This window comes from Emydura macquarii, unplaced genomic scaffold (genome assembly GCF_026122565.2).
Source record: "Emydura macquarii macquarii isolate MOO-44397 ecotype Brisbane River unplaced genomic scaffold, CSIRO-AGI_Emac_v2 contig_2825, whole genome shotgun sequence".
NCBI classification, from domain to species: Eukaryota; Metazoa; Chordata; order Testudines; family Chelidae; genus Emydura; species Emydura macquarii.
In genome coordinates this window covers 3036511-3062497 of record NW_027132962.1, presented here as the reverse complement: position 1 = coordinate 3062497, position 25987 = coordinate 3036511, and the positions used below count along the sequence as shown (strand labels likewise).

The following is a 25987-nucleotide window of genomic DNA, read 5'->3' as shown; positions in this document are numbered from 1 at the left end:
AAAATTACATAGTTTCAGATATTGTTTCCTGTCATATTGTTATTTATTTGAAAGATAAAGACTCAGAGTCTGAGGGAATTATATTGAAGTATTTTGCATTAGTGACATTAGAGAAGCTGACTGCTGGGGGAGGTTACTAGTCAAGCAAAGCATATCGTCTCCATTAACCTGGGATGCCATGTGTGAGAGAGAAAATAAGAGGAAAACATGCAATATTTGCCACAATAGGAAAAAAGTACAGTAGCATTTTTGACACCTGTGTTATAAAAATAGAATTTTCATTTGTGTGCAGATACTGCTGACTGAATATTTTCCATTGTGCTTAAAACATAATAATAATAAAAAAAAAAGCCAAAAACCAAACAAAACCGAACACATACCTGCAAGTTAAGATTTATAAACCAAAAACTATAGAGAATTTAGTTCATGTCCCAAATGACACCCAAGTGAGGGTAGGACCTTTGAAATGAAATAGCCATTGGAATAAAATAAGGTTTTTCTGCAAGATGACAAAGACAAAGAGAGATTATCAGCAGGAAAGGAAGAAAATCTATTTGTACCTCCATGGCATTTTTGTTATAAATTTGATCTATTTATGCCTCTAAAGGTTGTTAAAAAGCTTAATTAGCAACAGGAAATCAGAAGAACATGAACTGCAATCTATTGTTTTGTTTAATGTGGAATATGAATCTCGAAAGCTTCCAAGTTATCAGTGGGAAAGCTGCTTGTTCTGTACATAATAAAGTGAAATGTGTGTTACCCTCAACCTAATTCCCTCCCTGCCCAAGTCTTTAAATTAAAGAACTAATTTGACCTAGGCAGAATTCATTCATTTTACTTAACTATAGCTCCGAGGAAGTGAAGTAAAATGGATAATAACTGCATCTAGAAATCTGGAGTAGTTATTTATGCGAAGAGTGCCTAAGCAAAACTATTCTTAATAAATGTTGATAGTGCTAGACACAGTGGAAAACCCCAGAGGTTATACCTATTGTATTTAATCAGGTTAACATACACTATAATCTTAAATCAAATTAAAGTAACACTGAATAATTGTGTAAAAAAACCACTAATGCCTGCAAAATCTGCAGACATTGGAAAGGGGCATATGTACGAGTTTTCATGAGGATTTGATTAATAAATTAGATTTGGAAGGGAGAGTGCAGTGTTCTAGTGTAGAATGCTTCAACATTTATTTTAGCACTAGTTGACTGACTACCTAATGAATCACTTCTAAATTCATCAAAGAAAAAGAATTCCCATAGATATTTATGGGTTTCTTGGTTCTGGCCAACTGAACTGAAGTCTTAGAAATGCACGTATGATATTAAGGTACTGAAGATTCTAGTGACCAGGAAAAAAAATGACAATGGGAGACAAGAGAAGCTAGCCTTAAACATATATTCTACACCAAAAATCAATCCCTTCACTACACACAAGCTTTTTCAGAACAGAGAGAGAGATAGGAAGTGCTCTCAATAGGGCCCAAGTCAGTAATCAGGAGTAAACAAGAAGCACTGACAGTGATATTAATTAGGAAATTGTTAGGAAAAAGTATTGTGCTGTATACATAATCTAAAATCTTTTTAGGGCCCTGCAGACACGTATGCATGTGCATATAAACTTAAAGTTTGCTCTCTTAATAATTATTCACTCTTGGCATAAATTATTTTCTTTCATCCTCACATTCCCATGCATTGTTGTGATCCTTGATATGACAGCACTGTAGTCATGCGCTAGAACCAGAAATCAAAATTACTCTGCTAGTAAGGAAAATGTACATGTATAGCTCACTGTGCATGCTAAGTGAAATACAAAACCAAAAGGACACACACCAGAAAAGGTGAAAATAAATAAGATTTTAAAGTCACATTTGTAATGATTTAAGGTGTTTTTATTAATTACACAGGGAAACGTACTGGACCTCATCCTCAGGTTTTGTAGAGTCAACTGGCTCCAGCAGAAGATCAGGCCCACTATATTTTAATTATTTTTGGTTTACAGTCTCCCCTTTATGTTGCACCATCTTTAGGAAAAGACCTGTGCAGACAACGATAATAAATTTCCTTCCCATCCTCTTGTTTCACTGTTTTTAAAGAGATATATTACTATTGGGAATTATCATTCTCATTTTGTTGATAGACTTAGTTTGAGTTATTGTTTGGTTCTATGGAACTGGTTCAAACACACAAGCTGTTTGTAACAGGAAGAAAGGATTGACTCAGTTCCTCCCAGACCTCTTGTCTGGAGATGTTTGTGTCACAAGGGTTGTTACAGTATGACTATCCCTCTTTCTTCACCCACCTATTTGGCTCTGACCCACCAGCACCCATAGCAACATGTCCCTTGCTACAACAAGGATGCTATTCTACTGCAACTTATCTCCACTCTGACCTTACAGTTGCAGACCAGTGATCCAGCATGCTTCATGATGTAATGTTATTAACTGTACAAAACAAAGTGGTATTGTAATTACACAAAAAACTTGTTTCATTCCTTTAGATTATTGCCTCTTTCAAAGTCTAGACTAGCTATAAAATAGGCCCACATATGGGTGGTCAGAGTGGCAGGAGAGTTAATTTAAAACTGGAGAAAAATTACACAGTTCTTCAAATAGGTCAATACAGACTGAACAGCAGGAAACACTTTGGCTGATGTAAAGCGATGTCAAAGGAAGCCATTTGCAGTGCACAACATCAAGTTTTATTGGTTCTACAAAACCCAGGAACAATGCTAAATGTATTTGAGTGCCTTCTACTAGCACTGCATCTATTAACTAATTACATATTCACAAACATGGAAAACTCCTCTAATAGTATATCAGTAAAATGAGTAAAATTAAAAGATGGGCATTAGAGAAACTGATGTCCGATTAGAGTTGGTAAGTTACAAATTGTCAAACATTATCTGATAAATTAGGAGACTATTCACTGAATGATGTATTTAAATATTTTATTTCTAGTATCTCACCAGTTTTTCCTCTGAGGACTATATAAGATAGTGAGTGCTCTCATAAAAGGTTCCTTGTACTTCTTAGGTTGTGTTCTATCAATGGCAATTGTGCTTCCCTCCCATTTTCATTTTAAAGGGAAGGTCATTCAATGATGATTTTAGAACAAGGCAATTTAATGGAAAAACAAATAAACTTGTCAGAGCCTAGCAGCAATGATGGTCAAAGGGGCTTTTTATCATTTCCGTGTGGCAAAAATGTTGTGACTTTTCCTTTCTAATGTAGCCCTTAACCCAGATTTCCATGCCTTTGTCACAATGATGTTGGATTACTGTAAACTCTATTAAACTATTAGTTAATAGAACGCACTTGCCCACTTTTTAATTGGTGTTTCTCAAAGGAAGTACATTACATTAGTGCTCTGTGACCAGCACTTGCTCCCAATTGATTTCCAGGTGAAATTCAAGATGTTGGTTTTCTCCTGCAAAAACCTTGGTTTGGGTCTTGGTTACTGGAGAGACCTTGTATGATGCCATGGCAAATGTGATCAGGTGAGATACTTAAGCTAAATGCCTCCTGGCTTGAAGCTGATCATCCATCAGTGTTGCTAAAGTTATCTCCTGTACCATGATCTCATCTGAATCCAGATCAAGAAGAGTCTTGTAACTGACACTTTTTAATGATTTTGTCTAGAAATGAGATAATGAAGATGACATGAAAGTCCATAAGAACTTTAGCACCCTGCTTATCTCCCGGATTTCCTTCTCTTCTTCCTTCCTAATTATCCAGAATTTGAGGAGAAATGGTCCTACTTAGTGGTTCCTGAAAATTCAGGAAGGGAGATCAGACCATCCACCAAAGACCTACAAAGGGGGTTAGTAGGCAACTGGTCATACTCTGAATGAAGACAATAGCTACAAGGGTTCACTGGAAAGGGTTTGTTGGAGTGTCTGATGAAAAGGGAATTGTGTGGGCGCAGAAAGCTGCTTAGCCTGGTGAAGTCCTTCATAAATTCAGGTAAGCACCCAAATTCTCCACTGTTTGCTCCGTTGCTAGCTTTATATGGATTTTTGCAATGTGGAGGCTGATATGCTGTATACTGTCACATGTAGTTTGGCCATGCTGCCTGCTCTTTATTTTATCTGAATTTTTTTTGGGTAGGAAATCCCAAAATCTTATGCTGCCAAATTTCCAGGAATGTTTGTTAATGCAGTGTGTGCCTGTTTTTGAATGTCGACTAGGGAAATAGGGGATAGGACTAAGGTACCTGTAGGATCAACCATTTTCAAATAGGCACCACATAATGTATCAGACATCCTACCTGGATGCAGCTACAGGACAACCAAGAAGTTGTTAATGTGGAATGATTTTGCTCTGGCTGAACAATGAATATGCTAAAGAAATAGGCTGAGCTGAAGGAAACTGGTTACCTACCTCAGGTTATCTGTGGGGAGGGAGGTTTGGAGCCATGGGAAACTCCCCTGGAGAAAAGGAGAAAAAATGAAAAGTATTAGACGCTGTTGTTGAAAAGGCACATGCTCTCTGAGCTAGAAGAAGCCTGTTGATTACCAGTCCTCAGGAAGCTAAAGAGAGCTAATTGCAAGGGCAGAAAGAGAGAGAGAGAAGCTGAAGCCTAACTAGGAGGAAAGGAGAGACGTGGGACACTGCAAGCACTGACCAGTTCCTAAAGGGCTCTCAGAGTGGTGAGAAAAGTGGAGGAAGGGATCTGTGTGCAGGTTTGATTATTTTTGCATAAATATGTAAGGCTCTCAAGGAATACAGTGAATATGTGTTTAAGTTGTTCCTTTGCAAATTGCAAAGCCTCTGAGTTCCTTGTTGTAATTCTCATATAATCCCTCAAGAGTTAAATTTAAATTGGCGTACCCACAAGGGTGGAGCTCTCGGAAAGGGGATGATTGAGCTACCGGGGAAACTTGTGGAGTTTAGTACTGGTCTTGGGGAGTAGGCAGCTAGACTGCATGGACCCACTTCTAAGAGGGCATACAAGAAGTGATCCTGAGGCACCAGAGGCCAAGAGAGTGCCTGGATATTGCTCAGACTCAGTGGGCTTAGAAGCAAATAGTATCTAGTGGGTGTCCAGCAACGGGAGCTTGATCAGGGCTGTGACTGAGAAAATAAAATTCCAAGTACTACAGCCCTTTTTAATAATGATTTTAAAATGCAGAGTGGCACTTCCAAACACTCTAGCAAAACCACAGAAAGGTTTCATAATTTAATGTTATGGCATTGCTATGTAAAAACAAAAATAGATGAGCAGTGTAATTTGCATTCTTAAAGTAGTTAATGAAGCATAGTTAGGTCCAGTGAAAATTTTCACTTGTTGGATAAATAATGCCTCAGGGTCCACAACATATACTGGAGTGTACCATATATTTGAATGATAACGATCAGCATCTACATAGAAAATCAAGATACATTCAGAGGTTCATATAATATTATTCATGCATGATTTCCTGTCCCTGCTGTTTTATTTTTCCACTTTCTGTGACTAGTTTTTTATGCTTATTATGACTTACTGTTTTAATATATGCTATTTAATAAAAAAAAATCTTCCATTAATGCTACTTTCAGATTTGTATGTTTGCATTAGTTGTAATAAGGTTTTTGTGAAAGTGTTTATTTCCAATATGATATTGCAATGCTTGAGACTGTTTCTCCTGACACCTGTTTGGTTTTTTTTTTTTGTTTTTTGTTCATTTATTATTTTAATAATAGTGAATGGCTTGTAGACTGGTCATTAAAGCACATATTTTTTCTAAATATTTCACCCAAAAATGCATTCTGGGGTCCAGGAAAGGGATGTTTTGTGGAGTCAAACGTTGAGATGATTTCCAGATTCAGACAAAGGGCTGGATTTCAATGGGACTTTTTAGAGAGTAAGGCCTAAATGCACAAAAGGAGTTAGACACCTACCTTTTTTTTTCAGGTTCCTAAATCCCAATTGTGGGGCCATTGTGATGCACAGAACTTCTGCTGAATCCCTGTAGGCACCTAAACTCACTTGGTTTCTATGTCTTTGTAGTAAAAGTTCCCTAGGCATCTAGGTTCCTCTGAGCATGCACACCACTGACACCTTCTACGAGACTGAGCATCTATCTCCCACCTAAGTACCAGAGCAATTCACAAACTAGGGGAAGATAGGTGTTTGGCCATCTAACTTGTCTGAAAGCCTGATCTGGTAGGCATGCTCAGAGGACACACCAGGCAAGTTCATGTGGTGGCAGCAGCTTCCTCATAACTTGTAGCCCCAGTCACCTGGGCTGTGGGAGATTCTTTGTTTAAGAGTCCTCCCACAATCCTCCACTTAGTTGGGAGGGATATGAACAAGTACCTGCCACCTTTCAGGAATGGTATATTTTTGATGTGGGGAAATCCGTCAGTCTCTCCTATTGAAGCTGTTGCCTTGTGAATAAATCACTAAAGTCATTAGAGCAGGGAAGCTGGATCCTGGGTCTCCCAAATTCTGGGTGAACGATCTAACCACCAGGTTAAAGAGTCATTCTTATGCCGGTGTGTGCACCCACGTGCACTTCCTCCCTCTCTTTCCCCATCTCTCTCTCATATGCACACATTCAGGCCTAAGGTACCTTTCAAGTTGAGTTGAAGGAATCACAATCTGTCACCAAAGGAGGGGTGGAATTGCTTTGCATAAGGGTTTATTCTCCTTTCCCCACCACTTCTGAATATGATCTCTTCAGCACATGTTAAAATCTTGCCATCCAGTTCCCCTAATTGGCCACCAGTGCACCCTTAAAGAAACAGGAGCAGCTTTTTTCGTTCTATACTGCCATTGATGTAGTTCTGCTCAGCTTGTTTTTAAAATGTTAGTGTGAAAGCAATTGCATTTAATAACATTTCAGAAACGATCATAAACCTGGATTAGCATAAACATAGACACTGTCAACAAACCAGGTTAAGCAGAATTAATCTTTGCAAAGTTTAAAGGTGACCTGCAAAGGAATTAAAAAATATTCTGACCCCACCTCCCTTTTATTTTGCTTCTTTATGTTATATAAAGAATATCTGATTATCTTAAATACATAATTTTCTTTTTGCATTTGCCTTAGAAATATCAGGAGTTCCACATCTGGCTTTCCCTGATTTTCTGGAGGACTTCTTGGGGTTAGAGGAGAGTCTCCAAAATGTGGTGATTGTCATGGCAAAGGGGTGTATTTAGTTTCTAGCAAACACAACTTTTCGTCTCAGTACATTATTAGGCACTGTAGTTAAATAAATATCAACAAAACCAATCATATTGTGTTTTAAATAATTTGATTTATTAATTCTTCTCTCAATCATTCAGTTTTCACCTTCTTGTGATGACATAGGCTGTGTCTTCATTATGGAGGCTATCCCAACATAGCTATGATGACATAACCTAATAGCGCAGTCGCAACTTATGCTTATGGAAGAGGCTTTTTTAATCAGTCTAGGAATACCACCTCTCTGAACAAAGTCAGCTACATCGAAAGAAGCATTTTCCATTGTCATAGTTGCATAGACACTGGCCTACCTATGTTGGTCAGGGGTGTGTTTTTTTCCTACCCCTTACTAATATTGCTATGTCAACCTAACTTTTAAGGAAAGATCAAGCCCTACTTTCTCTAGTTCTCTGGTTGACAGAGAATCCTGAGTTTCTAATATAAACACTGAGCAGAATTTTTTTAAAAGCCTTACATTTTCACAAGCCCTATCATGACGCCTTTATACATCGTAAAAAGCAAATTAATAAAAGGAAAGATAAAGAGTATATCAGTCCCCCACACTGATGGTATCAGACGCCTCCTCTCCCCCTCCTGCAGTTTCCAACCTCACTTTCCTTTGGCCCAAACACACTCCTCTTCTTTTTGCATTACGTGTCATCAACCTATAATTTTTCTCCCCATTATCTACTGCTCCCTGACTTCACCCTCAATCCCTTTTGTGAGTTTAATGCCTCACATTCCCTTTCTTCCTCTCTTCTTAATATCCCACCCTCATCTTTGGTGACTTCAATTCCCATGTTATTGCCCCATCTGACTTAGCTGCCTGCCTCCTGGCCCTCATCTCCTTCTTTGATCAACTTTTGCAGTCACCAAAATGGCCAGAGTGAATTGAACTAATATGTATATAAATTGCTATAGTTCTATCCCCTTCCTTTAATCTCCATTTACTTGTCTGTCCTCATATTCCAAGCTCCATGGATCAAGGACCCTCCTTTCTGCATGTTTGGAAAGCACTTAGAACTAGAGCTGGGCAAAAAAAATTGGACCAAAACTTTTTCAACAAAATACAGAGATTTGAGTTAGCCAAAGTATTTACTGAATTCATGTGGAATTCTCTTGAATTACTTTGGTTAAAAAAAACTCTGAAAAATTAAAAATGAATATTTCAATTTTTCTATTTAAAAAGACTTTTCACTTAGTCCTTTACTTCAATTTTTTTTAATTTAAAAAAAAATTAAAAAACTCAAATGTTTCATTTGACATCAGACAATTGTTTTTCTGGTTTGCTGAACCAACCCAAACTGAATTTTTTATTTTCATTTATTTATTTATTTTGGTTTGGTTGTAAACACCCCCCCCCCCCCCAAAAAAAAAAAAAAATGGTTATTCACACATTTCTATGTAGTATATTTTGGCAACTACTGTAAATAAATAATAATAGTATTAATAATTAGCTATTTTCCCTTTTATAGAGCCAGTTTAAGGCAATGTTTTTAGGCTCAGGGTGGGGCTGGGGGAAGTAGAAAGAGCAGCACAAATGTGGCTGGAGTCTTGTCAAATTTATCCATGAAGGAGAACAAAAATGACAATAGTGTTAAATTATAGTGCTAATTATAGACTCATTTGTACATTTACCCATCTGTGATGTTTTCAATGACAGGGTTAGCCATTTATTAATTATTAATTATTATTATTATTATTTATTTGTTGTACTGTCTGTCATATCGTGTCCTTTTACAAGTAGGTCATATGTCTCTTTATGGTATAACTGAATCTACATGCAGTTTACAGTACCTCAGATGAAATGATAATGATGTTTCAGACATGCTGCAGAGGCTTATAGAAATTAACTTAAAATAAAGAATTTTCCATGGTACTGAATTACTTCTCTTCAACACTTAGTGAATCTAACAGCATTCAATTCCACAAAACCCACTGTAGGAAAAATTCCTATTTTGAATGACTGCAAATGTAAAAGATTATATACATATACTGTATAGTATGGCACTTAGTAATATCTCAATTCTGATATTATAGTATTTTCCTGTTGCTTTGATGAACAACAACCAAGAGATAACATTGCACACCAGTGGTTTCATGTGTTTTCACCATATTTGCAAATGGTCATGCTATGACCTTAATTACATTTAAAATGTAAGTAGGAGGTGATGTTCCTCCTTCAATATAAAAACAATAATAAGCTCATGTGTTAAAGTATCTAGTAGGAAATAATGTTGTTTAAACCTGATTATATTTTCCCTCCATGCAAGAGATGGTCATTGAATTCTACATGAAGGACAATTAAGTTCACAGCAATAATTATAAAAAGCTTTAGGGCAAAAACAATAAACAATTAACAATAAAATTTGGTGACCAATCAGTTTAAATCACAACACACATTTTCCCATAAAACTTGCCTTTGGGAAACATAAGGCCTCCACAATCACTATTGCAATGTTTACAAATTAGTCAATTCTTCTTGAAGGAAGGTCTCAACTATTGTCAATCTCCTTAAATCAAAATCTGGAAATTCATATAACCCTAATTTGTCTCCTGGCCAGTCAAGGATCTATTATGCAGTGTGTGGTGATGGTGTCACATACCAAAGGGTTGCTGTGACCAGAGAATTCCAAAATGCCAACTATGAAAGCTCTATAATATGTTGTCTTGAGAGTTAATAAACAGGGTAACAGCTTTCCTTTTCCAGTGCAGGTGCTCCTAGCTGGGCCAATTAAGAGGCAGAGGCAGCACCTGGGAAACTATAAAAGGCCTGGTGAGAAAGACAACCAGAAAGTTAAAGTAGATAGACTGGTTCATTTAGGAGAGGTCAGAGATGAGAGCTACCAGGGCGTGAAGGTGGTTCCTGAAGGAGGCTGAAGGGATGAAAGTGGTAACTGGAGTTTGCTGGCTGGTATCTCCAAGCCAGAGATGGAGGGCTGAAGATAGGAGGAACAGAAGCAGCAAAGGGCCTGCTAAGTCTAAGCTGAAGAGCTGGAGCCAAGGGCTAGAGAGGGCTGAAAGAAGGGGGAGTGGTGGAGGGCTTACCTGCTGACATCTCCGTGCTGAAGAGCTGGGCCCAAAGAATCTGTGAAAGGGTCAGAAGGAGGGAAGGATATGCCCCTAGCAAAGATACTTCCAACAGAAAGGTTGTGGGAATTCCTCCTGGGGAGAATGGGGTTGCAGAAGGAAGGGCTGGGGTGACTGTCCTGTCAGAGGGATAGAAGAGGACTGACAAAGAGTCAGGTGTGGTGGAAGATCTTGGTATGTGGCCAAGAAGATATGTGACTCCTCTTATTTGCTTTTCTTTTTTAAGGACTATTTGCACTGGTATGTTACAAATTATGCTGTGAGACTTTTGCACTATGTATTATTAATAAGATACATATGGACTAGAAGATAAGATTTCATGGAGTTTCTGGGAACTTAAAGGGAAACTGAGCTGAGGGGACACTTGCAGAGCTGCCATGAGGGGGTGCCTGGAAGAAGGCTGCTTATTTATAAACAGACTCAGCAATATGTGGGGAACCATGCCTCTGACTGTCTATTCTGGTTCACTATTAGGGGTTTTAACTCTTTGAAACAAGGACAGGACAAAGAAAAGCATCATATATCCTGTTCCCTCATGCTTCCCCACAGAGATTATGATTACATCAAGAGGTCTCCAGCTGTTATGACAAATGAATATAAAAAGTTTCCTGATATTGCAGCCTTTAGTAGAGTGAGAAATCTATCTTCAACAAATAATCCTATTGGCTTCTTATGTACACTGGCAGCCTAAAACCACTGGGACTACTCATGTGAGTAGGAAGATTTCTTGGCTGAGTAAAGGTTACAGGATTGGACATACTGTTAGGTATCTGTACAGACCTTATTCAGAACCTTCTTAATTTGCAAAACTAGGCTGGAAACTTGTTTTCATGCTAGGTTTTGGGGTTGTTTTTTGTTGTTGTTGTTTAGTAGTCTGGTGAGATATTCAGAAAGCATAGGATTTCTCAATGTTTTCCCATTTTCACTTCTGCATCAGGAACTAAAGAGGTGCACAAGAATTGGAAGTGGGGCAAATAAAATACAATTTCATAGTAATTAGGCTTTTTTTCCAAACTTCATAAGAGATCCCATTTAGTTATGACTGGAGTTATGCGTTAATTATACATCAAGTTCTTACTTTTTCAGAACCATTCTGCCATTCCAAATGAGCCATTCTTGAAATACCCTATTTATACCAATTACTGTTCCATCAGTGAAGTTTTTATTTTAATTCAGTTTTTGTTACACTACAACAGTAACTTGATGTCAGTGATGAGACTTCCATGTAAATTAGATAGCAGTTGCAAAAGGAAAGTAACCACGTATGACTTTGCTTTATAATAAATATTACTGGTGACACTGTGGCTTAGTTGGAGTCAATGGGATTTTTATTATTTGTATTGTGGTAGTATCCAGCCCCAGTTATAGACTGGCCCATTGTGCCTGGTGCTGTACAGACTCCAGAGGGAAAAAAGTCAGTCCCATGTCCCCAGAAGCTTACAAGTAGATATTACCCCCATGTTTGTTTCTCACAGACTTTGGGTGAGGCCTGGAGTTCTGTGGCACTCTCTAGCTTTTTGTCTTCCTTTTGCTGCTGTACTCTGACATGTCTATTTTAAATCCTTAGTTCTAACTGCTACAATAAGGAGAAACTTTGTGGTATATCCCCTTTTTCTTCACTATAGCCCTGACTTCACAAACACTTCATCTTGTGTATAACTTTACTCATGAGGAGAGTTTTCATTGTAGTCAAAATATTTTCAAAAGTATGGGGACACTAAGCCATTGGTAAAGCTACTTGGGTAAATACAGTTGCATACATGCTGGAGGGCTTGCTGGATTGGGGCTATGATTTGAAGCAACATTTGCATAATCAGAGTTTCTTATTACAGTTAATAGAAAAAGCTATGCTTTCTCAGATAATATTGCTCTGTTTTCCTTCGTCCTTATAAATGTTAAGCATCACAGCATAAAAAGGCTTAGATTCCTGTGGAAATCCATACACTATAAATATTTTGACATTAGAAAGCATCAACGCTGGTGTTCAGTGAATCAGAATTCAATGCACTTACAAAACTAAGTGATCTCTGAATGCTTTTTTTTCCAGTTCAGAGCACTAGTAATATCTTACATTTCTACAGTGTCCTCCATCAGAAGATCTCAAATCACTTATTCAATGGTTCAGGTGTTACTCAAGCTCTGACCTGAGTTTTTCAAAAAAGGAGAAGTTTGTAGTGGTTGTTCAATGCGTACATAATTTAGACCAAAGTGTATTTTGAGGATGAGAATAATAGTGTGGGAAATGATAGAAACAGGTATAGTTCATTGTGACTACAATTTCTTCTGCCACATCATATATGTGATAGTCCTTAGAGTTAAACACTGCCATTTTTCCGTTGTGGCTTGTAAAAATTGTGAGCCATGAAATATTTACAGAGCACATAAAGCCTGTCAGCTTACTGAAAGAGCTTATAAACTCTTAAATTCAGATTTTATTCCAATTTATATTGGTGTTTCATATGGAAATCACAGGCACAGGTGAACCTTTACAATCTCTGATATCCCAATCTTGTTAAGAATTGAGGGCTCCATCATAGTAACAACACATTTTATACTCTGCAGACTTTCATATTCACAGTGGATAACGAAGACATGATAACTTGGAAGCTTTAGCAAGTATGATGCTTGTTTATAGTGCTTGACGATTTGGCAATCTGTCTGTGCAAATTTATGAATTTAGGTTGAGGTGTTATGCAAATTGCTATATCTAAAATCATACTGTAATGCCAACAGACCCCAGTTGTCATTGGCTGGGATCAAACCTGGGACCTCTGAAGCTTAATGCATGAGCTAAAAGACACCGCTTAGCCAAACCTATAGCAGGCTCATCAATATCTAGCTGGTCTAGAGGGGATCAGAGTGCCACACCAAGAAGACATGGGTTACAACACTATGTATTTATCTTTTCCAACCTGGAAACTCCACTTTGAAGGTGCAGCCATTTTGCCTTCTCTATTCTGTTTGCCACTTGTGATGGTTTGGTACTGTCCAAACATATATGGAGTATATGGATCTGGTACATAATTGTACCAGACTATGAACTTTATATATGTAGGTATCTTTACCTAGCTGAAAACACCATTTTTTAATGTGCTTCTTCATAGTCTTGTATGTCCTTTTCTTCCATGTTGGGCTGGAGTCCTAACACATAGGAACACAGGGCTGACAGTAGAGGGTAGTTGACTTTATTTATCCAATTGCTGCAAATCTAGTCAGTTTGACAAAATACTGTACGCTACCCAGGGAAACTGGTTTAGCGGGGAGGGGGAGGTTGTGTTGTCAAAAAAAAGTCGTTTGACGAGGGTTTATGCTTATATGGGGAAGCTGGCACGTCTGTCTCTTGACAAACGAGGCTGGAAGGTGTTAGTAAATATTAATCTCTTATTCTTTTTATATTCAATTCAGGATATCTTGACCAAACATCATAAAAAATCTCCTCTGTGTTAACCAAAAGTGCTGGCTAACATTTAATGTTAAAGAGGGTGTTGCCTGATTTTTAGGAGATTAGTATTATTGTTTATATAATATGGGTTATAGGCTCACCAATTAATCTGATCAGAAGATAAGATTCTTGTCCCAGAATCAAGCTACACAGAGTGTTGCAAGGACCCTCAGGATGTATGAAAAGGACACACACTGAGAACAAAATATAGCCGTAAAGACTTTTATTGAGATAAAATGGAATAATAATTAAATGGATATGATCAATTAGAATTACAAAGGAAATAATATTGTTCTAGTGGTACATGTGGTATTATACTATAAAGCTTTATAGAGTAACATAATCACACCCTTTCTTGATAACTTGGCTGTAAAAGACAAAGGACCAGCCTTGCATCTGGCATGCGAAAAGAGGGATGGTTCAAGTTCCTTAATTCTTGAGTGGGAGGTGAAGAATTTAGGAGAAGCTAGAGAGCTAAAAAGCTATAGTGAAACTATAGAAGCTAACAAAGATTGACTCTAACTTAGAACAAAGAACTCACAACCCAGAATTAAGCATTGTTTCCTACTAACTAATATGGCGGGTTGCCTCTGTTCTAGAGCCTGAGCCCTATGTGCCCTCCTTCCATGTCCAAACTTAATTTCCTCACCCGCAGAATATCAGGGTACACTTACTTTGTGGGCTGTCATGTTCATATGTATTAATGACATTCATGCATACTAATAACCTTTAGCTCATTCTCACATCTGTTATTTCTGGCCTAACCTGTTATTTCCATGTTCTTTGTAGTGTTGAATTTAAAGAGGGTGTCATCATATGTCAAAGGTCTAACTTGCTTTAACTCATCCTCCTTTATCTATGCCAAAGATAAAGATCTATGCTAGAGAGTGCCACAGAACTCCAGGCCTCACCCAAAGTCTGTGAGAAACAAACATGGGGTTAATATCTACTTGTAAGCTTCTGGGGACGTGGACTGACTTTATTTTCCCTCTCGAGTCTGTACAGCACCAGGCACAATGGGCCAGTCTATAACTGGGACTAGATGCTACCACAATACAAATAATAAAAATCCCATTGACTCCAACTAAGCCACAGTGTCACCAGTAATATTTATTATAAAGCAAATAGTCATACGTGGTTACTTTCCTTTTGCAACTGCTATCTAATTTACATGAAAGTGTCATCACTGACATCAAGTTACTGTTGTAGTGTAACAAACATATATATGCTAAATTTTATGCTTTAGCTCATCATCACTTATTTAGTCTAAAGGGTCCAAACATATGTATGCTGATTTGCCTTAGCTCAACATCCCAGGATGTGGCCTGTAGGTTCCCTGCATTAGAGCCAAAAATGCTCCAGTGCAAATCTATTATTATAAAACAATCAAACCCATGAGAAAAGATATATATATAAAGCAAGCAAGTAGGCTAGCCCTACGGGCTACAAAAGTAAGGTTTTGGATGAATGAATGTCTTTGTCCTAGAAGGCCGGTACTTTATTAACCACTCTATTTTACTCTGAATTTTAGCTGACCTTGGTGTGATCAATAAGCTGAATTTTAGCTCGTTAAATAATGGGTTGTGTCCTTTTTACTGTAAACTCTTGACCCTTAGGAAATGTCCAGAAAGGAATCACTTGTAACCTATATGGGGCAGGTGTCTTCTGTAACTAATAATCAAAGATGCTTTTGGGTTAGTTTATCAGAAATTACTCTAGCAGATTATTTTTATCATAATGATTTGGTTCTAGGCATCTTTGATTTTTTGTAATTTGATACAATTTTTGTATCAAAAAATTTGATAAAAAATTTGATATTTTTGTAATTAATAAAATAGTGGATGTTTGAACAGATGTCTTTATCTTATTGATTATGTAAACCAGATGCCATGAAAAGAAAGCCACGTCAATAGCTCACAAAAAGACGAAATATATAAAAATATACATGGTAATGGACAAAATGGTGTAACTGAAAGGGAGGCTCATAAATAGTCTGTAACTGACAAAATGGACAAGGAACATGTGGTATAGTAGCTGGGTTCTATCATCAATGTATCAGCAAAACATTAATGTGTGGGTTGATATCTAAGCCTTAAGAGCTAACTGTAGTCACTGATGGTGCTAGTAATGATAAATTTGTTACAAATATCATTGACTTGTTTCAATACAAGATTAAGCATAAGAGGATTTCCCTTTGTTCTGAATAGTATATGAGGTGAGTTTTAGGGAGTTAGTGAGAAGTGAACTCCTGTAGGCTGCCTCTCTTCTCCAGTCTCAGATTTGTTATGTATGTTTCCTTTTCATATTGTGGATAGTGTTATGTATTGCTTGATTGTCTTAAACAAAACCTGTACTGAGTTAGTTAAGTGACATAATGACTTTTTAAAATCAAACACACAACAAAGGTTTTCAAAGGGCAGAAGCTGTCTTGCATGCTGGGTAGCCTCTCCTCCTCTTGGAATGGGGAAAGTGACCCTGTAGCAACAGCTGGCATGAAGCAGGGAACTGCCTGCCTTCCTGAAACCTGATGGTTCCCCAAGACCTCACCAGGGAAGGGTGAGCTTGAAAGTGAGGGACATTGTCGGTTCAGATGTTTGTTTTTTTTTGGTATGATCTGTACTTTCCTGTGCTTTGCTCTTTTATACTTAATCGTCTTTAAGAGCACTAAACTTTTGCCTAGAATCTCTGTACATTAAATGATTCATAACTACTGTGTGACTTCAGATGTAAGTAAATGGTAAATCAGAAGCTTCACACCTGTTCGAGTGGCGTTCTGGGAGAGGGAGTGTGTTTAAATACAAGGGAGTCTGACAGTTCAGTGCTGTGCCCAGGGCCTAGCCAGTTGGACAGTAGGTTCCAACTTTCAGAAAGGTCCGAGCCCTGAGAGTGTGCTTATGGACCCCCCACTCAATGGGAACAATAGATGAACTCCATTCAAGCTGTGTTAGCTTAAGCCACTTGAGGATCCAGGGACATAAAAGCTTGGCTTCACCTCACAGCCTCAGGTTTGTGGCTGCAAGGGAGTGCCCAGCTGGATCCATGACACCTCCATGTTAGAGTGAAATTCCAAAGGCTGGTCGCAAAAGAATGACAAACCCAGATTGACGATGTTTAGAGCCCTCCTATTTCAATGGGAGAGCCTTAACAATAGGATGGCTCCCAACCTGGCTTAGCAGGGCAGAAGTTGGATTGGCAACAGTCTCCTATTGATGGTAGAAAGGAGGGTGGCCACATGACAAAGTTTTGCTTAAAAGTTAAATGAGCGCCTCACTTTTTATATCTGGGTCTTTAGCCATCTTCCTCCAGCTCAGAAAGCAGCGGCTGCTGGCCAGGCTACCAGATCTGAAGGCAGTGCCGCAGACAGACAGCAGCGCAGAAGAAAGGGTGGCATGGTATGGTAAAGAGAGGCTGACAAAATAAAAGTTCATCCAGAGTGACATTTTCTCTAAGGTTGGCCCTGCATATAGGGGCCTGCATGAGGCAGGGGGCTCTGTTTACCTTCCTAAGCCCAGATGCTCTCCAGAGGAAAAGGAGATATAGTAAGGGGCATAGCCCTTATGATGTTTGTTTAATAATGATCTGTACTCTTGTGCTTTATGTGACCAAGTTAAAAAGCAACTGTGTGAGACTCCAGGCAAAGTGTCCATGTTTGTCTGCTTCACAATAGTTATGTGCCTCTTGAGAGCATTAAACAGTAAACCAGAAGGCTTTTGGGTAGAGTTCTAAGAGGGTATATTTAAGCTACTGGGGTAATTTGTGAATAAGGACTGGTCCTGGGGGCCTGAGGAAGGTGGGCTAAAGAGCTCTGTTTCATGAAGGGGTAACAGTGTGTCTCCAGGAAATGTGCCAAGAGAGAAAATAGTGCTGCAGTCTGCTGAGATCCAGGGAGGTGAAAATACCAAGGGATGCCGAGGGTTGGATTACCCTCACAGCAATCTGGTGAGTGGCTGGGGGGATTGTTCAGCTAGGATCAGGGACATCATGCAAGATACGTGTGCCCTTCAAGCTCTCTGTGAATGCCTGGAGAACTTCAGTGGTTTACTGTTATAAAGCATTCAGGTATTTTCAAGAAAACCAGTCTTTCTTTGGTGTAAAATTATGTTTGATGTGCCTATGTAACCCAGGAGTGCTGGAACAATTTTTATAGTGGGGGTGCTGAAAGCCATTGAACCAAACTGTAAACCTTGTATATAATGGAAACCACTTTAAGCTAGGGGGTGTGGCAGCACCCTGCACTGCTAGTTCCAGCACCTATGATGTAACACTTTCTAAAAGAGTAGGATTAGCCACTTGGAACTCTCACCAAAAGTTCCATAGGTCTGCAGTCCAGCCAACAATAGCAAAAATGTGAATGACCAGGCGAACTGATTCAGGGATAGGATACAAATAGTGGAGAATGTATTAGCATCTGTGTTCCCGAGATCTACTAGCACATGATTTTATGCTCTTGAGTATAGGACAAGAGTGCAGCAATAGGAGAGCACTCATTTCTATTGAAGGGCTGAATTCTGCCCATTGCATTTTTATTATTATTGTTATTTATTCCTTTTTAAATATAGCCAGTACCTGCAAGTTAGCCAAATAGGAGGACAACAGAGGCAGGTTGTAGCTGAGATTTATAGAGTTTATGTGCTTATAAGCCAAGTAATTGGTATATCTGTGGCATTGATCAAAGAATAAAAACTAGATACAAGTCCCCCTTCACTGTTGAATAATGTAATCCTCCTGGACATTTAATTGGTCTGTTTGCCTAGACACTTCTGTCTTTTCCTCACCAATCTTATGAAATTTTCTAACTTGTCACTTAATGTGGTAATGGGTACAACCTTTAGTTTATCTTTTTATTTCCTTATGAACTAATAGCACAGCACATCGGAGGAGATGTTCAAAGTGTCAAATTTCAAGGGCAATTTTATGATGCTTAATAGTCTTTCCGGTGGTTAACCACAGCACCCCTTTGGTAACAAACAAGCAATCATCATTTTCATTATTTTTTCTTTAGTCATTAAGATTGTAAATGAAATGAATGGCTTGTTAATTCCAGACTGTGGGAACTTCTTGAGAGCCAGCATATTATGAAAAGAACAGATTAATGCTCTTACTGCTCTCTTTGTATGTAATTCATAGATGATACACTTGAATCTGATTTGTTGTAAAGCAGTGCAGATTTATGTAAAATAAGCCATACAGATAAAAGACAAGCACTAAACTAAAAATATTTTTAAAAAGTCTTTGTCTGGCAAAAGAATGTGCATTCCCTGGCACGTGCCAGCCTTTTAAAAAGATAACTTTTTGCTCAGCCCATCAGTCAAAAAAACATTGAAAAGGTAAGAAGCATTTATCTTGGAAATGTATTTGACAATAAAATCCTAAAGTTGTAATTACATTTGGCAGATCTCAGCCTGTTCTTGGTAGCAGCAGTTTTACAAAAGAAAAGTTACATTTTTTTATTTTTTTTTAAACTTTTTTGTACATCAGACTGTTAAACTTGTGCCTGGTTCTTTTCAGTAAAGTAAAATGGAACTGGGTACAAAATGTTGTTGCAGTTAGCCCAAATAATCAAGCTGTGTTTTGGTGCGGGGAATGAGAGAAGTATAGAAACAAATACCATGGGATTTAGTATTTATTTGTTTGTATTATGGTAACCACAGAGTCCTTCACCAAAACTGGCACCTCAGTGCAGTAGGCCCTGAACAATCACAAGTGTAAACTGTTCAAGGTGATGGCTTTCTATTTAAATAGACAAAAGAGATAAAGGGTGGGAGGGGAAACATTCACAGGGTGGCAAAGTGACTTGCCCAATGTCACATAGAGCCCTGAATAGAGCTCAGGTCTCATTACTGACAAACCACTGCCCTGCCCATAGGGACAACCTGGTTTTCTTCACCTCTCCACAGGTTGTTGGAAGCTGAACTCTTCTGGAACCCTGTCCACAAGTTGTCCCAGAATGGAACCTTCAGGGTTGTGAAGCAAACATTACCTGCCTTTTTCTAGGGTTAAATCCCCCTTGGTGTGCAATTGCGCTCCATAGCATCACAGTCATTTTATTTTTTTAAGTTTGAAATTTTCTTCAATATTGAAAATAGTGCTGACTTTAGGAGATTTTGATGGCTTTTGCTAGTTTGATACATACAATTAATTTCAGCCCTTGCAGGAAGTTACCAAATGTCCAATAAATAGATGTTACTTTGTGCAAAATGGGACAACTGGATTTAAAATGTTTTAAAATGATTTTTAAATGTGTTTTCACTATTTTGTGTGTATATAAATTTTCAAATCTCTCTATTTTGATTAATAAAGTGAGACCTAAATCTCTTTGCAAGTGAGTTCTTCTTCGTTCTAGTCAGGAATCCCATTTTATAATTATTTATAAGGTCAACAGCTTTGCTAGCAATCATGCACAGTCATATCATATGTTGTAGGTATGTTGTCACTCAAATCGAATACTAAAGGGACCACCCCCCCCGGACCAATCAGCATCTGGTATGGCCCATAGGCTTTCCCGCCCTTCATCCTTCCCCTGGAGCATGCACTGTGGTTAACTTGTCGTCTGCCAGTGCTTGGTCCACCTTTACCTCTTCCGGTACATTCTGTCCAATCTGTGGAGATAGAGTACATCTAAGGGATGGATTTTTGGGCCTAAGTCCAACCCCATGGGGTATGTGCCCTCGGTGCTGAGTTTTACTGTCTGGGGTAAACCTAACCCCATATCCCTGAAATACACAGGCACTTATTTACTGATCAGAAAAGTTTTGGAGTCACAACATGCAGTGGTCCTGTCAGATCTCATAAGCTATTGAGGGAAGAGCTGTATCAGTGGCTGTATCAGAGCATGAAGGAAAACCCAGGATACTGCAGGAAGTGATGATGATTCAGTATGTGATATACTTCCTTTAAGTCAGCACTAAACCAATGCAAGAGCCTAGTGTTGGAAGACTGGCAGAGATGCCATAAGATGTCAACAACCAGTATAGTTTCCTAAAGTGGAACTGCATTTCCATCCTTTTTTTACCTTTATGATTACTACGGACTTGTCTACACTCAAAATGCTGCAGCACTTTGGTGTAGACACTACCTATACCAATAGAAGGAACTCTCTCATTGGCTGTATATAATTCACCTCCCCAAAAGATGGCATCTGTCTGAAGAATTCTTCTGTCAACCTAGCTCTATGTACATGGGGACTTATGTCAACTCATCTGTGCCACTTGGGAGTGGATTTTTCACATCCCTGAGAATGTAGTCATGCTGACCTAATTTTCTAGTGTAGACAGGCATCCATCCTGGTTGTGCCCTTGAACTCTCAGGAATGGGGGTTGTAAGTGACAGAACCTATTGTATGGTCTGGGAATGCATTTAGGTCTAAATGTGAACACCAACTGGCTAGAAAATTCCTGCTGGAAATAAATTGAAAACACTGAGGGGAGGGGAGAAGTTTGTGTAAATGTTTTTTTGGATATTTCCATTGCTGAGGGTATGTTTCTTGCAGGACTCTCTTTTTGTCACTGAAGACTAGCATCTTTTGCCCTCCTTGACCATTGCACAATTTGTCCTGGGTGAGCTTGGTACCCCATAGCCCTTCACTCTTTTGTTCCTCATTCCCTCTGCTTTTGTCCTCTGAGCGATGCTGTATATCTGGTCAGGTCATGGATATGTACTGAACATACAAGTCATGGAGCCAGATAGTGAAGAGGATTGAGCCCTCAGTCTCTTTAGTGCTTTTTGAAAAGACCAGAAAAACTGCTTACATACCTGTTGGGGGAATCTATCCATCATTCATCAGTTTCTTTCTCCAGCATTCTTAACCTCAACAACTCATATGGAATTCCCGCTTTCCTCAGTTTTGGATAACTTTTAAATGGGAGAAAATCCTGACCGAGAACATTAGTGTGCTATCTTTCATCTTCCTTCTTCCCCATATTTCTCCTCCTCTTTTAATCTTTCAGACTTTTTGAGGAGGAAGGGAAATTAGAGGTGTTAAAGATCTATCCAGTCCCTTTCTCCCTGTCAGATTTCAGTTTCATCCTACATATGTCCCTCCACCCCCAAAGCTAGGAGTAAGACTATGATGCTTTGATCCTTTTGCTGTTATTATTAACTCATGTGCAAAAGCCTCTGGAGCTTCTGAAACTTGAATCTCATACCCAGTTCTGCTCTGATTATATCTGAGGTCTATTGTTTCTTGTCTTTGTTCGGTGGTGGTTTTTGCTTGGCTCCCTATTAATCAGGCATCTACTGGGCACTTTAAAGTTCATGTTGAAAAGTGAGCTGTGCAGACAAACATCATTAAACTTGTGACCTTTAGGCTTTGTTCATCACAGTTTGAAACTCTGGCAAACATTTTTGTGCACAGATAGATAGATAACGATTAATGATAAGTCTTGAAATTCAGCAATGAAATGGCCTGCTGCTCTGAGACTGAGAGAGATTGTGGAACTTTCCTGTGCCTCAGTAAAAATTTCACATGGCAAAAGCTAGAAGGATTAAAAAGAAAAAAGTATGGGGTAATCCCTATCAAGGCTGAGGAGGCAATTTAATAGAAGTAGTGATGGGGTAACGGTAGTGATTCTATGATGTGTGGGTGAAGATGGATGTCTACGAAGGGGCCTTCATGTGACCAGACAAAAGGATGTGTTATGCTTAGTTATGTGAGGGTTTGTGTCCCCAGTAGCTTGCAGATTCTGTGAAGTTCAGTGCCTGTGAGCTGACTGGTGTCCAGCAGAAATTGTTCAATGGTTAGATGTATACTGGTCAAAGATCATGTGAATTTGTTATGCCTCTTTCATTTCCAAGCTTCATCCCCAGAGAAATTCAGTTCTTCCCTCTGATTTGTCCTTTATCGTGGAGATGGTGAGTAGTAGATACCAGTGAATGACTGCTAATATTGGCTGGGGAAGAATGGATGTCTGTTTTCTTCCCACTCAACGACTTCAGCTCCAAGATGGTATGGTTCTGTGAGTCTCAGCATGGCTTGAAAACTGAACCCATTAGTAAAGAAAAATGAGGTCTTTGTAACTCCTTCTTGAGGAAGGGAAATAAGAAATCCTACCTGAGGAGAGATTTATCTACTAATAAGTGATTCTCAGAAGACACTAAGCTTTTTACTCTACTCCTCTGCTATCCTTTTGTCTTGAAAGGAAATGGGATTTTATATCGACCCTGACGATGGTAAAAATGATCTTCCCAAGAAGTTCATTTTCCACCTTCTGGGAAATGCTCCAACATGATGATGATGTTTGTTGTTTTTGTTGGTAGTCCATCACTGATGATGATGACGATATTGTTTCAATTATCATATATGGTTACGCATATGACTCTGCAGTCCAAACCTTGATGCACAGAGTCAACTGCACTGAGGGCATGGGAAGTCCATATCTATAATGTTTGATGCAGCTCTGTGGTGCCTTTCACGTGCAGCCTGGAAATAATTTTGTCGGTACCACTCAAACCTGTTACATGCTGATCTTGTCAGAAACGGCCAGGGAGTCCTGTTCAGAGCCACTTGCTCAAGTTCTTTGAGATTGATGCCAGCCCACTGAAGACTGCTCTTGAGGTTCATTTTGAAGTGCTTATACAGCTGACCCTTCTTTCTTTTGCCCTACCTCAGCTCCCCATACAAAATCTGTTTTAGGAGACTGTGATCTTCCATTCTGATGTCATGTCCAGTCCACCTAAATTGTGCTCGCAGTATCATTTTCTTAGTGCTGGTTGTGTTTGCTCTCTCAAGGACCTTAATACTGGTCACTCTGTCCTGCCAATGAATGCTCATTATTGAACAAAGGGGGCGCATGTGAAATTGCTCACATTGTTTAATGTGCCATCTATAAAGAGTCCATGACAGGAGAGATTTTAGAACCATTGCACTGTAGATCTTCCATTTGTTGACAAATGTTGTGTTGATTAAGGACTCTTGTTTGGAGTCCGCCAAGGGCCTAGCTAGCTTTACTGATTCTGGAGTCTCCAACATATTCTATCATAAAAGTTTTTCCTCACTCTTAGGAGATGCATTTCTTGGGAAGGGGTGTGTGTGTGAGGTTTAAAAACCATCAGGGTAAATGTTAAATCACCCATGTATATCCTTTTGGAGGACTAGGACCAAAGTCTGGATCCACCTGTCTCTTTCAGGCCATGTCTACACTAATTTTGGCTGTTGCAAATGAGTCCTCATTCAGCCACCAAAGTTTATATATTGCTTGTGCATATGCGTACTTTGCAGCTTACACCACCGCTGCACATAGTCACCAGGAATGCTCATGTCAATGCAAAGTACAGTTTACCACAGGTAGGCATCTGTGCGCCTCACACCATCATCTGGCTGTGGGGAAACTTTTTTGCAATGTTTTGTGCGATAGAAATGATTTGCCCATAGATCTCTGGGAACATGGGGTCAAGGTCTCATCATATAACTTTCTCCATCCCATAAGACCATCCACATTCCTTAATTTTAGTACCTCTTAAAAAAATATCTCTCAAACCCCTGAGACACTCTTCAATATCCACCATCTTTGACAGAAGCTTTGAGCCTGCAGACTGCTGCAGTATTCTCATGAATGTTGCAAAATACAGGAACTTGATCCTCCTGTATATGCAGACCCACAGGAAGTACTGCAACAATGGGGGACATGATGATGTCTTTGAGGACGGTTTGCTAAGGGACATAATGAAAAAAAAAATTCATGGTCATTGGTAGCATTCATGGAGCAGCTGCAGAGAGGGAAGCACTAATTCTTGGTCCAAGAAAGGGGCACTGACTGGTGGGATTGCATCATAATGCAGGTTTGGGATAACAAGGAATGGTGGTAGAACTTTTGGATGCACAAAGCCGCATTCATGGATCTGTGTGCCGATCTTGCCCCAGCCCTCCAGAGCAGGGGGACCAGAATGAGAGGTGCATTGACAGCAGAGGAGTAAGTGGTAATCACACTCTAGAATCTTGCAAAGCTGGATTACTACTGGCCAGTGGGAAATTGTTTTAGCGTTGGAAAATCCACAGAGGTGGTTGTTGCCACGCAAGTGTGTAGGGCTGCTAATTTATCTCCTGCGATGCAGAACTGATTCTGGAAATGTGTAGGAACATAGTAATGAGTAATGCAGCAATGAGGTTCCCAGACTTGGGTGGGGCAATAGATGGAGTGCACATCCCTATTTTGGCCCCAGCCCACGTTGGCATAATATTTCCATTGGTGATATTGAAATGCCAATAGTTATTCTTAAGGTCCCAGCTTACCCCTTGCTCCACTGGCTCATGAAGCCAGCCACTGGCTGCCTTGACAACACCAAGGAAAGATTCAGCTACCAGCTCAGAAAGTGCAGAATGACTGCTGAATGTGCTCTTGGTAGATTGAAGAGTGGTGTTCACTCACTAGACGAGATCTTGGTGAGAAAAAAATTCCAATGATTATAGCTTCCTGTTGAGTCTTGCATAATATCTGAGCAAAGAGGGGGGAGAAAGCAGCCACCATGGTGGAAAGCAAAGGTGAATAGGATGACTGGGAAGGAGGAGGGAGATTTTCTGTAGCATGAGAAGGTAAAATTTGGGTCCAAATTCCAAAAATACAAGTATAGGGCAATGACACTTAATATTGGCAGGATTTTCCATAGACGGTGGTGGCTTTAGCTGATATCTCACTCCTAAGGGTAACACAGGCACAGCAAACACAGCTGCTACTGGCATCCTGAAGCTGCTCTGGCCCATCTTCCACTAGTCTGTTCACTGCAACCGTGCCTGCTGAACTTATCACAGAGTGGCATGGGAAAATATCCTATGAGAGAGGGAAAAAATAAGGCAGATGTCTCTAGAAGATTTCAGGGGAGGATTGCCAAACATCTCTATGAAATTTTTATTGAGATCTCTCAGGAGGGTGAATGGGGACTTCCCTGTTCACGTGAAGTGCTGTGCAGCCCCCACATCCTTCCTGAAATTACTTGATGAATGGAAATTAGAAGCCCACTTTTTGTTTTCCCATACAAGTAAAATAAGTCAAAACCTGTGTCTGTACTTGGGGATGAGCCAGATGCCATCTTTAAATTAAAAAAAATCTGTAAGGTAAAATGCATGTGCATAATTACCCAAGTCCCTTTCCCTTCATCAGGCTTGTCCATATTAACTTGAAGGGACTAGCTCAACTGTGGGAGAATCTCAAATGGGTTCTGCTTGCAGAATGAATGGAGCCCGCTGCCAAATTTCTGCCTCTTTCTTGCTGTTCACAGCAGGGTCTCTGTGTCAGGCTCCTCTGGTATCCACCATGGTCTGCAGGGTCCTGGAAGGCTCTCTGCCAAGTA

The 25987-nt window shown here is 39.3% G+C and overlaps 1 long non-coding RNA gene across 1 annotated transcript in view; it reads left to right on the top strand.

Moving 5' to 3' along the window:
* The first annotated feature begins 3877 nt into the window (after window positions 1-3877).
* LOC137166288 (uncharacterized) overlaps window positions 3878-25987 on the top strand; it is a 60436-nt gene continuing 38326 nt past the window's right edge. Inside the window, exon 1 of the long non-coding RNA XR_010923629.1 lies at window positions 3878-3967. This is a non-coding gene — a long non-coding RNA (uncharacterized lncRNA). The remainder of the gene's footprint in view (window positions 3968-25987) is intronic.